Genomic DNA, 12297 nt, shown 5'->3' with positions numbered 1-12297 from the left:
ATATAATTATTGCTATATATGAGGGAGAAATATTGACAGGAGGACAGAAGGAGAGAGTGAGAGGGAAAGGAAGAGGGAGAAAGGGAGATTGAGAGAGAGTGATAGATATGAGTAAGGATTCAGTTCTGTTGGATATAGTTCTGGGTAACCATTCTGCAACACAAGGCTTTTCAGTTCCAGGTTGACTCACTGACCTATCTTCCCAGCCCAACCATTATAGTCTAAAGAGAACTAAACTACAATTAAAGATATGGATGATATCAAAGAAACAAATTTAAATGTGCAGTGGTGTTGAGAACCACCAGACTCCACACACACAGACACAGACACACACACACACATTGAAATTTCAGAATAATCATGATTACAGCTCAAAAAGTTCAACTGTCACATGTGAGAATAACTTGGGTAGCCAGATATAAAGTTTTGCTGTTTCACCATGCACACAAGTGGCTGATAATTAATAAAAGGCCCTTGCAGTACTCATCATGGAAGGTGTTGATTTGAATTAAATTGTGGTTAGAGCAGCCTGGGAGTATAGAACTTCATTTAGGATACTGAACATGGAGAAGAGAAAGACATTTGAAATGTTCTGGAATTGTATTGGTCGGGTTCACATACTCAGTGAGGGAACTGAGAAAAAAGAGGGAAACCAGGATAATATCTACATACTTAGCTCAAACTTCTGTCCAAAAAATTCATGACAGAGATGGAAAAATCAGTGGAAGAAGAATTCAAAGGAGATGGATGAAGGACTTCTTGAGGTAGGTTCACTGAAATTATTTTCTGTGTCTAATGGGGAACAATCGAAGATCAAAAGAAGGTTAGAACTAGAGATCCGGATTTTCAATTAGCATAAATATCTTAATAGTTCAACTTAATACTGACCCTCAAAGATGTGCTCTACTTTTAGTTTTCACAAGCTGAAAATGTCCTTTGAAAAATATGAATTTCAAAGACTTTCCACCAGTTGTATTGGCTGTGTATCATTAACCTCAGGGAATTTACAGAATCATTCCAAAACATAAACTTTCCTATAAGAAAGTGGTTTTGTGCATGAATTAAACAAAAGAACATTTATTCCTGAACCATGGAAGCTCTGTCCACTCTGGAATTTTAATTGTTTATCTGTAAAGAATAAAACGTAGTAATGTTTTCAATTAAAAAAAATGTTTTTTTGGCCTCCAGGGTTAGCCTGGGGACTTAGTGCCTGGTCCTGGTAGCCATCTCCCCCCCTTTTTTATAAGACAGAGAGGGGGATGGGATATAGGGAGACAGAAAGACACCTTCTGACCTGCTTCACAGTTCATGAAGCCATCCCCGTGCAGGTGGGGAACCCAGGCTCAAACCTGAATCTTTCTGCAGGTCCTTATGATTCAAATTATGTGCTATTAACTGGGTGCACCACTGCCCAGCCCCCTTAAAAAATCTTTGAAAATCTGATTTGAAAACAAAAGAGAAAGAGAGAGAGACAGAGAAAGAGAGAGAGAGATGGAGAGGCGAGTCATAAGTGGAACCCCTGGGTATATAAGATAAGGTAGAAATGTTCTCATAAAGAGATTTATACAGTTTAGCAGTTAATGGCAACACTCTATGCCCTTCCTTGGCATCCGGACTGTTCTTACATGACATGATCAGATCAAAATGAATGTCCCCCTCAAGACCAAATTTATGACTGTATTACAGGATGTTCTTAGGATGGAAGTATTTTCTATAGATTCTGCTGAGTGTGAAGTTGCTTTTGTCTGTCAGCAATTCCTGTAGGCTGTCACCTACACCTGTGAGAACACCTGGATAGGCAAAGGTCAGAGATGAAGACAGAATTCTGATAGAAATGTTCTCTGTGTGCAAAGTAGTTGTTATTTGACATGAAATACATGCTACAGAACCAATAGATTGAAGACATACACACCTATAGTTGATATTTTACAGTATGACATTGTGCATCTCTTATTTAGAGCCATGGAGGAAGGTGCTACATTTAATATTCTCTAAGTAATTGAGAAATTAACATTTAATGCTATCTACCGTTATCTACCATTCAAACTATTCTTTTATGAAAAAAATAACAATGCATGAAAGCATCTGGAATATATTTTGGCAGCATTGTTTTATGCATCTGAAGTAAACATTATGAGCAGTGATGTTTATGTCATGTCGAAGATATACATGAATTTCTGTAGATGTTAGTGAAGTTTCAGAAAATAACTAAATTGCCACATCATTGTTTTGCCAATAGATTAAATTTAACTTCAGTCAGGCTTGAAATTTTGTCATGACTATGGTTAATGGATGCCTTTAGAAATTATTCATATGTGCATAACTTCTTTTATACTCCTATATTTCTTATACATACCTATATTTCTTATGATTATATTGCTTTCACCAAGGAAATCCCAGTGTTAATGAGATGTACTATGACTTAAACACAGCTATTGGTCTGGTGACAAAAAGGAAGTTTTATATTTTTGTAGGAGACATGTGTTGTCTTGCAAGAAAAGAGACCTCTGCCTTATTGTTAAAAACTAAATCGGGTGCTAGTACACTGAGGCAAGAATACATAGTCTACGTCTCACATACATTCTCTTCCATTCTCAGTTAGGGTTTGCATTGTAAATTAGGAATGCCCTAAAACTTATGTTATTCTTTTAATTACATGTGACTGTAAGTTTCATTCCTACAGTAACTGGAGAAAAGAATGTCTTTGTATGCCTCCAACTAAGCTCTCTGAGTTTTAATATTTCATTTTAAACTACTGATTAACTCCCCCCCCAAAAAAAAAATACCTGCTGGCTTTTGTTTGGGTCTAAACAAACAAGAGGTTTATTACACCAAGGATTATTTAGGTACATAAAAACCATGGTAGCAGAATAAGCAAAGGGTGAAAGGCTGTTAACCATGAAGTCACGAGTCCGTAAGCTTAGTTACCAGTGTTTAGATACTCGTGTTCAAGTCCTAGAGGAAGCAGCATGTTGGGTTCAGGAGAAGGGGAACAGGCAAGGGTGGCAGGAATAGAGAGGGAAAATGGAGAATCAAAAAGGGGCAAGCAGAAAAAGAGTATAGATTTGTTTAAATAAATTCCTATACACTCACAGCCCCTTGTGGTTTGAGTACATCTGTCATATGCTTGTCAGACTTAAAAACCGTGGCAAGTTTCATTCACCTAGAAAGTAATAAAATGTCAAATGTAGACATTCAGAAGATGATTGCTGAGATAAAATTCATATTTTATCTAATATAGAGCTATACACAGAATGACTAAAACCCCCCAAAATTTTCTGTCCATTTCACTTATTTGTATGTTATTTTCAGCATCATGCTTTCTAAAAGATAGTTACAGGAACAGAGACAGTTTCATTATAGCCCATGCAATGTTCCTGAAATTCAAGTTTATGTGATAGTGCTCTGGTTAATGACAATATAAGTCTACTTAAGAAATTCAATCAATTGCACCAAAGTAAAAGACTCTGGTGTGGGGAGGGAGGGTTCTGGTCCTGGATCAGAGGAGGACCTAGTGGGGGTTGGATTGTTACATGGAAAACCTGGAAATGTTATGCACTAGAAACTATTGTATTTTAGTGTCAACTGTAAACCATTAATCCTCCAATAAAGAGAATTTTAAAAAAGAAGAAATTCAGTAATTTAAAACTCACTAGGACATTACCCACCTATGTTGAAATATGTCATTCCTTCAAGTTTCATTCAGTCCTCAATAAGAAAAACAACTTTCACCAGTTGAAAAGAAATTATCTATGCTATACTTACAGTCTAGTTGCCATAATATCTTGTTAGTAAGACTGTTTTAATTTCTATATAGTTGATCTATTTCACATGATAAATAACCTTTCTCTGTATTTTAAACCATCCTGCGTATTGTCACCTCTCTTCAATGTCTTAGCACCTTGAATTTTCCACAGTAGTAATTAGTATGTCCATAACCCTGAACTTTACATATTCATGTGGAATGACTAGTATAGTCTTTGCTGAAGGACAGAGAACAGTGGATTCATATTATAAGTGGATTCATATTATGTCCATCAATAACCCTGGAGACAAAAAAAAAAGGAAAACATATCTATCATTCAATGTTTTCAACAAAAATATGTGTCTTATATTTTTAATCCAGAAGTGAAATTTTCACTTCTTTTTATCATGCAGTTGGATCATTAAAATGCCTCTTAATCTCCCCAAGGATCTTGAAAATTTATTTATCTTTCAGGGATAGACACCAAAAAAGAAATTAACCCCAAAACACAAAGAAAATGAAATTCACAGATACATAGAGAGTGCTGCATCTATCAGTGCCCTGAGAAGAAACAGATGGCATATTTGAACTTGGTAACTTGAAAACAGTTTAATAACATGTTTATGGTATCTATAAGCAATAGCTGAAGCCTGCCCATGGTCACATCTCAAAGGGAAATTGCTCCTAGAATTTCCAGTAAGAAATAAATGTGTGATGAGGACCAACTGATAAGAGCTGTGATATTCATTTTGGAGACGCTGCCAAACTTTCAGAACCTCACTGAATGAGCGTTGGTAAAATAGGCTGGCAGTAGTTTGCCTTTTCTTTCTTTCTTTCTTTCTTTCTTTCTTTCTTTCTTTCTTTCTTCCTTTCTTTCATGTTCTGTGAGTGGTCATTGACCAAATGCTAATCATAAGCTATAGATTAAAATTAATTGTATCTCTAGTAGAGAAACTTCCTGAGATTACAGTATGATAGAGAACAGTGAATACTCACAAGATATTTAAGACTGTATCCATAAGTCCAGTGTTCAGTAGTGATCTGTCCTCTTCGAACTCTTACCAAGGCTGACACATGAATGATGCACATTTAGAGCAAAAGAGAGAGAAAATAACTACTGGAAATTATCAATACATTCAGTAAAGTAGCAGGCTAAAATATCAATACTCACAAATCTGTGGCATTTCTCTATGTAAAAGATGAGTCAGAGGAAGGAAGCATCCCATTTACAATTGAATCCAAAAAGATTAAAAACCTAGCAATAAATCTAACAAAGGATGTAAATGACCTTTTCAAGGGAAACTATAAGACACCATTAAAAGAAATAGAGAATGACATGAAATGGAAAGAAATGGAAGAATATCCCCTGTTCATGGATTGGAAGAATAACTATCATTAAAATGGCGATTCTGCCAAAAATAATCTATAGATTTAGTATAATCCCTATCAAAATCCCAAAGACATATTTCAAGGAAATTGAACAGATTTTTCAAAAATGCATGTGGAATATTAAAAAAAAACACAAATAGCAAAAGCACTCCTAAGGAAAATGAATAAAAATTGAGGACCAGAATACCTAACTTTAAGTTATACTACAAAGCGGTAATAGTTAAAACAGTGTGGTATTGGAACAAAAAATGGTCATATGGACCAGTGGAATAGGATATAAAGTCCAGAACTTAATCCACATATGTATAGTCACCTCTTATATGACAAAAGGAGCCCAATGGGGAAAAGGAGATCTCTTTAACAAGGAGTGTTGGCAGAACTGGACAACCACCACATGTAGAAAAATGAAACTAGACCACCATTTAACATCATACACCAAAATTAACTCAAAATGTATCAAAGACCTGGATATTAGACCTGAAAGTATAAAATATATAGAAGAACATATCGGTGAAACATTTCGTGATATTAACACTAATGACGCATTTGGAGACTTCACTCCATGGGAAAGGGGAAAGAAACCAAGATTGAACAAATGGGACTATATCAAATTAAAAAGCTTCTATACATCAAAAGAAAATTCCATAAGGATAAACAGGAAACCTCACAAGTGGGAGAAGATATTCGCACAACATACTTCAGACAAGTAGCTGATATCAAACATCTATAAAAAACTTATACAGCTCATTGTTATCAGGGTCCTAATAATGGGGCAACTTGGAACATTTCTACTCTGTAGGGAATTGTGAGGATATGGTAGAGCTTGGTAGACCTCATTGAAAGATGGGTGTCTGAGGGGCAGGGCCATCCTATTAGTCTCTCTCTACTAAGAGGTTGAGCAAGGAAGGACACAACCTGCAGGATCTGCCCCACCTATCAGCCTCCCTGCCTCACAATATCCCACTCCCTTATTATCTACATAATCATTGTTTTGCCTGAAAGTCCCCTCCCTACTTCCCCACTCATTCCATTCTTTTGTTCATATCTGATCTATCTCCTCTCTACCCTCAGGACCCCCTTCTGGCTGCTGGTTACTGATAATCTTGCTTCCTTATTCCTTTAACTGATTAAACCTCTTGCTCAACAATTACTGGAAAATTACTGACCCTCCCCAGAACCTTTGCTTCCCTACCATATATGGTATACACATGTCACTTCCTCCTGAAACCCTTTCAAAACCCTGCTTTACTGTTCAATAAATGCATTTGTTCATCAAACATTCCCTGGGTCATCTCTTGTTGTGGCACTAGCACCAGACACTGAGTGAGTTCAGTAAGGCTCTACCCCTGCTGCCTCGGATTGCATTCTCCTAGACCCCTACATCTGGTATGACACAGAGCAACAGTGTGGGCATGCCAGGAGTCCATGCCCAAGAAGAGGCCTCCCCACAAGAAGTATGGCACTACTCATGACCACAGAATGTAAGCTCAGTTCTACAGGGATGCAGAAGTCAAGTAGGCTCCTTAGCTGAATATGGGCCCCAGATAACTTCAAATCAACGGAGTTTACAGTCAACAATATTTATATAGCTTTCTCATATTTGGGAGCTACTCTCTTCCCCGATCCAGCTTTCTGATAATTTTTCCAGCCATGGCATCATCTCCCCAGACAATAACTAGGATCCACTTGCATTTCAGATTTCAGGCTCGGGAAAAAAGAAAGAAAGAAAGAAAGAAAGAAAGAAAGAAAGAAAGAAAGAAAGAAAGAAAGAAAGAAAGAAAGAAAGAAAGGAGGAAAGGAAGGAAGGATGGAAGGAAGGAAGGAAGGAAGGAAGGAAGGAAGGAAGGAAGGAAGAAACTAGTATAGCCACTGGCCCTTTGGAATATAACTAAAATATGCCTACTAGCTATCTACAAAACAGAGACCCCCCACCAAACTCATCATCTGCACTACTCCAGCCTTTAGGTTCATGATTAGTCAATGACTTTTTTGGCTTTATATGCTAACTCTCTTTTCAATCACCAGGTTCCAGATGCTGTCATGATGTCAACCAGACTTCCCTGGACAAACAACCCCCACCAATGTGTCCTAGAGATCTGATTCTCCGCAACCCTGCCCCACTAGGTAAAGAGAGAGGTAGGCTGGATGTATGGATCTACCTGTCAATGCCCATGTTCAGCGGGGACGCAATTACAGAAGCCATACCTTCCACCTTTTGCATCCCACAATGACCTTGGGTCCATACTCCCAAAAGGTTAAAGAATAGGAAAGCTATCAAGGGAAAAGATGGGGTATGGAGTTCTGGTGGTGGGAATTGTGCGGAGTTGTACCCCTCTTATCCTATGGTTTTGTCAGTGTTTCCTTTTTAAAAATAAAATAGAAAATAAATTAAACATTCTATACATAAAAAGAAAATTCCATAAGGATAAAAAGGAAACCTCACAACTGGGAGAAGATATTCTCACACCATACTTCAGACAAGTGTTTGATAGCAAACATCTATAAAGGATTTATACAATTGAATGAAAAGGAAAAGAACAACCCAATAAAAAAGTAGGCAGAATATATGAATAGACAGTTCTCTGAATAAAGATGCATAGTCCACAGATATATACAGAAATGCTTTAATTCATTGATCACCATAGAAGTACAACTTAAAACCATATTGAGATACCATCTCACACCTGTAAGAATGGTCTTCATCAACAAAACAGGAGAGGGTAAGTGCTGGAAATGATGTGGAGGGAAAGGAACTCTATTACATTGCTGGTGGGAATGCAAGCTGATACAGCCACTATGGAGAACAGTATGGAGAACCTTTAAACAAATACAGATGGGAATACCTTAGGGTCTAGTAATCCAATTCCTATGCTATTATCAAAAGAGATAATGGCATTAATTTTAAGGGGTATATATGCTCCTATTTTCATAGCTACACTATTTACAGTAGCAAAAATTTGAAAGCTACCAAAATGCCATTAGAGAGATAATTTGGATTTCTCTACAAGGAAAAAAAATAGCTAGTAATTTATAGAGCAAGGATAATTGTCAGGGTTAGTATGAGGAAAATTTAGGTGTAAAGTGATTAAGTTTATTCTCCAACTCCCAAAATATCAGGTTGCTAATTTCTCTTAAAGAATGAAAGAATATCTATGTTTCTTGATTTATATATTTATTATTTTTAAAAGTTACTTGTGGCATTTTTCATTTTTTAAAATTTTTATTTAGAAAAAGGTAACATTGACTAAACCATAGGATAAGAGGGCTACGACTATAATAGTAGTAATAAATCTGTTTGAAAACAATGGAGTGGTTACAACCACACTCAGAAATTGGAGTGATGATATCCTTGAAGGTGTGATGTTCACCAGTTGGCCAGAACTACCTTTATAAGGCTTTTTTTTTTTCATAAAGTGTACTTCCTATCTATTGTAGTTCTAGAATTCTAGAATATAAGCAAGAATATTTAATATGTGGTATCATAGAAAGGAGCTTAGGTCTTCAAAGTGGCTGAAAGTTCACGAGGCAAATTCCAGATAAAGGCATGGAGTTTATCAGTCATATATTTTATTTTTAAATTATATTTATTTTATTGAATACAGATAGCCAGAAATTGAGAGGGGAGGAGGTGGCAGGGAGAGAGACAGAAAGACATCTGCAGCACTTTTTCAACAATCTTAAAGCTCTCCCCATGCAGGTGGGGACTAGAGGTTGAAACCTGGGTCCTTGTGCATTGGATCATGTACATTCAGCCAGGTGTGCCACCATCTAGCCCCTCAGTATTTTTTTTTTTAATTTTTAGCTTCTTACTTTCCCCCTAACAGACGGGGGGATGTAAGTTTGCAGTTAGGGCTAGTTAAATTATAGAGTCTGCTTATAAATAAAGGGTTTTCACAGACCTGACTATAGAAAGCAGGAAAATAATAAGCTCAGAAAATTCAAAGAACCTTCCAAATTTAAGCTCCTGTTAAAACAATAACCAACTCTCTTCAAAGAAATCAATAGCAACTAAGATAATACACATAAAAATAAGGACATTGAAGCTTACAAGATGTCAACCTGAACACCTATTGCCAGATGGCTGGGTAACAAAATTGGGAGATGTACTCAGTGCTCAAATGCTCTGTAATTAAGAGAATGAAATTATGTCTTAAGGGATAAACAGGATTGAGTTCAAGGTGATTATGAGAAGTGAAATAAGTAAGGAAGTGTAAGACAATGGATGGCTTCACTAATATAAATATACTGCATCTTTATAGAAAGTGGAGTATAAAAGCTAAAGCAAATAAACTTTCATGAAACAATTAAACTAACTCTATGGTTTGGTGAGAAGTATGGTAGTTATCAGTGGGAAAATGGAAGAAGGTGAGATCACTAGGCAAAGATTTCTTTTTCCTGATATAATAATAAATGAAATTTGGTGGTAAGTACTATGGTTCATATACATATATGGAAATATAAAGATATATCCCTGTCATTTTACAATCGTTTAAACCAATGACAAATTAATAAAAAATACTTAAGTTGTGGAAAGAAATGTCAAAATGGCCAATAGTCAAGAAATAGCACAATCTATGAAAACAGAGCCCAAGATAAAGAATACCTGCTCTTATAAAAGAAAAATATTTAAAGTAGATATTACAAATATGTTCAATAACTTCAAGAAAAAAAATGATATTCATTAGGAAACAGGTGGATACTATTGGAATTACTCAGAAGCCATTGAGAAAAGGCTATAATTGAAATTGTTATATTTGAAAAGGCTATAATTGAAAGGCTATATATGAAAATGTTATAATTTCACATTGTAATATCTATAGTGAAAAAGTATATTGAATGAGTTTAAAGGAAACTGTATACTACAGAATAACGATAAATGAATTTGAAATTCATTTATACAATTTGAGAAAATATCAAACATTTTAACAAAAATGTAATGAGAATCCCAGAAGACAAGAGAGAAAGAACAAAATCTCAAAGGCTATGTCTAGACAGTTTCCAAATTTGGCCAAAAATATTGAATTTCAGATCAAAAAAATTCAAAAAAACACTTCTAGATATTTAGCCAAGAGAAATAAAGTCAGCATACACACACATTTTGTACATGAATGTAATAACACCTATATCATAGTAGTTCCAAAAGAAGAAGGTAGACGAAGAGGAGGAGGAAGAGAAGAAGGAAGAGAAAGAAGAAGACAAGGAGGAGAGGAAGAATAGAAGAAGGAGGAGCAGGAGGAGGAGGAAGAAGAGAAGGAGGGGAGGAAGAGAAGGAGGAGGAGAAGGAGAAGAGAAGGAGAAGGGGAAGAAAAGGAGGAGGAGGAGGAGCAGGGGGAGGGGAAGAGAAGGGAAGAAGGAGGTAAGGAGAAGAGGATTTAAGCTATGATATTCTTATATGATAAAAACTGCAAAAAATATGGGGAAAATTTACATGAGTGTAATAATAAGAAGGAAGCATTCTCACAAGGCTTCTGATTCTATTCTAAGTATTGACCCCATTTGCTTCTGTTTTTATTTTTATTGGATAGAGACAGAGAGAAATTGAAAGGGATTGAGAAGATAGCAAGGAAGACAGACAGAGAAATACCTGCATCTCTGTTTCATCATTTGTGAAACTTTCTATCTTCAGAGATCAAGGTGGGGACCAGGGTCTTTAACCTTGATCCTTGCACATTTTAACATGTGCACTCAACCAAGTACTTCACTACCCATATACCCCCCCCATACAATTCTCAACACCATCAAAACCAGTATGTTACTAGAAATAGTCACAGCATTCACTAACAGCTTTATATCCACCTACACTAATCCCTTTATCAAAACGGAAAATGTACAGACTGAAATCATCCAAGAAAATGGAAGAACCCCAAACTGAGAAGGATCTCTCTGAGATAGGCATCTTGGTGGCAGGCTTGCCAATGATAGGAGAAGCTCATTCCTTCATGGGCTTGGTTTCAGTACAACTTGGCTATAGACTGGCCACTAGGTCATTGTCATGGGGCAAGGGAGAGTCCTTGCCTATCCATTTCCCTTAACCATTAAGACTAAGTCCATTAACCTTAGTCTCAATTGGGGACACCAAAATGGCTCAAGGCCCTAGTCCCAGTGACAGCCCTGGTGGAGAGAGAGAGAGAGAGAGAGAGAGAGAGAGAGAGAGAGAGACAGACTGACTTTCCTATTATCACTCCATACTGGGCCACTGACTTCAGAACCTGGGTTCAAGTCCCTATTCCCCACCTGCAAGGAGGATGCTTCACAAGAGTTGAATAGGTCTGCAGATGTCTTTCTCTCTCCTTATCTACCCATTCCCTTTAAATTTCTCTCAGACTTAGCAACTAAAATATAAAAAAAGAAAAGAGGGAAAAAATGGTGCTAGGATCCTTTAATTACTAGTGCCAGTACTGTGCCCCTTGATAACCCTTGTGGCAATAATGGAAATAAATAAGTAAATAAATATGCATCCAACATGAAACATTATATAAATCAAATATTAACTATTTAGAAAGTGGAAGCAGACAAAATAATAATAGGAAATTACTAAGGTATTATGCTGGGCTGGCTTCCTGGATGGGAGAAAGATGACCAGGGACTCATGGCTGAGCTGGGAATGCAGTTCAATCTTTATTGATGAGCAGGGATGCAGTTCAATAATCTAATCTCTTCTAATCTCTCTTCGTTAGAAAGCCCTGACTTTTATATCTCCTGAGGCGGAAGTGTCAGGAAGAGGAAGTATGTAGGATAGGGGGTGGGGAGAAGGAAAATAGCGTACAGTGGGGATTAAACCAATTATGTAAATAGACTATAACGTCAAGCAATGCAACAGAAGGAGTCTTAGAAGCAGAATTTAGAAGCATATGAACAGTATTTATTAAAATAAAATGTTTTCGATTACTTTATTAAGGGGTTAATAGCTCACAGTACTATTATTGACACATGGGCACAGTTTCTCATCACCCCGTGATAGGTGTCTGCAAAACACTCTCAGCCCCAGCTTAGGTCCATTTTCACCATCATGCACCAGGACTCCAAGGCCCTCTCTCCCTATTGCTTTCCCACATTCACCAATGTACTTTGCTCATATGCTATACAGCACACGCAGTCCAAGTTTTGCTTTGTATTTTCTCTTTCTGCCCTTGTTTCTTAAGTTCCACCTATGAGTGAGATCA

Source organism: Erinaceus europaeus, chromosome 5, assembly GCF_950295315.1.
Source record: "Erinaceus europaeus chromosome 5, mEriEur2.1, whole genome shotgun sequence".
NCBI classification, from domain to species: domain Eukaryota; kingdom Metazoa; phylum Chordata; class Mammalia; order Eulipotyphla; family Erinaceidae; genus Erinaceus; species Erinaceus europaeus.
Note: the sequence above shows the minus strand (reverse complement) of the source record.